This window comes from Prionailurus bengalensis, chromosome A1, assembly GCF_016509475.1.
Source record: "Prionailurus bengalensis isolate Pbe53 chromosome A1, Fcat_Pben_1.1_paternal_pri, whole genome shotgun sequence".
Taxonomy (NCBI): Eukaryota; Metazoa; Chordata; class Mammalia; order Carnivora; family Felidae; genus Prionailurus; species Prionailurus bengalensis.
This window is the reverse complement of record NC_057343.1, coordinates 138778914-138780142: the sequence shown is the minus strand read 5'-3', so window position 1 is coordinate 138780142 and position 1229 is coordinate 138778914. Positions and strand designations below refer to the sequence as shown.

At 39.4% G+C, this 1229-nt stretch overlaps 1 non-coding gene across 1 annotated transcript; it reads left to right on the top strand.

The window, feature by feature from the left end:
* The first annotated feature begins 924 nt into the window (after nt 1-924).
* Nucleotides 925-1029, top strand: LOC122496406. Its single transcript, XR_006300796.1, has one exon. It is a non-coding gene; the product is annotated as a U6 spliceosomal RNA (small nuclear RNA).
* The last annotated feature ends 200 nt before the right edge of the window (nt 1030-1229 follow it).

Sequence of the window (1229 nt, the reverse complement as noted above, 5' to 3'; positions counted from 1 at the left end):
TTGCTTCAAGAGACATATCTAGGAAAATGTTGATATGTCTGATGTCAGAGAAATTATTGCCTGTGTTTTCTTCTAGGATTTTTATGGTTTTAAGTCCCATGATGCGGTCTTTAATCCATTTTGAGCTTGATTTTGGGTATGTTATTAGAAAGTAGGCCAGTTTAATTCTTTTACTATAGCTGTCCAGTATTGCCAGCACCATTTATTGAAAAGACTGTCACTTCCCCATTGTATATTCTTACCTCCTTTGTCATAGATTAATTGACCATATAATTGTAGGTTTATTTCTGGGGTCTCTGTTCTGTTCCAGTAATAAATATTTTTTGCTATAAAATATTAATCAGGTGGTAGTAATATTTTTCACCCTCCTGAGTTTTACAGAACTGAAAATTTCAATGTTATCCTACATTATTTTCTCTGACCATACAGTCTGTTGTGAGCTCAGATCTGCTGAATACATGAAGAGAATGACATTTGCATTAAATCTGTGTCGAAAGCACAAATCATGGTTATAATTTGAGTATCATGGTTAATTTTTATTTTTTTATTTAAAAAAATTTTTTTAATATTTATTTTTGAGAGAGAGAGAAACAGAGTGTGAACAGGGTAGGGGCAGAGAGAGAGGGAGACATAGAATCTGCAGGCTCCAGGCTCCGGGCTCCTAGCTGTCAGCACAGAGCCCCACGTGGGACTTGAACTCATGAACCATGAAATTATGACCTGAACCAAAGTCAGACTCTTAACTGACTGAGCTAGCCAGGTTCCCCCTGTGGCTAATTTTTAGATATTGTTCTTCGCTATTGATTCAAACAAATGAGGAGTAGGTGGTTTTATATACTGATTGTACTCACTAAAACAGAATCATGGCTTCATATTTCCATTATAAATAGCCTTTTCACATACATTATCAAGACTGAATTGAGCGTTCACTTCGTCAGTACTTACACTAAAATTAGAACAATACAGAGAAGAGCAGCATGGCCCCTCTGCAAGGATAACATGCGAATTTGTGAAGGGCTCCATATTTTCTTTAAATTTTTAAAAAGTTTTGGGGCGCGTGGGTGGTGCAGTCGGTTAAGTGTCCGAGTTCAGCCAGGTCACGATCTCGCGGTCCGGGAGTTTGAGCCCCATGTCGGGCTCTGGGCTGATGGCTCAGAGCCTGGAGCCTGTTTCTGATTCTGTGTCTCCCTCTCTCTCTGCCCCTCCCCCGTTCATGCTCTGTCTCTCTC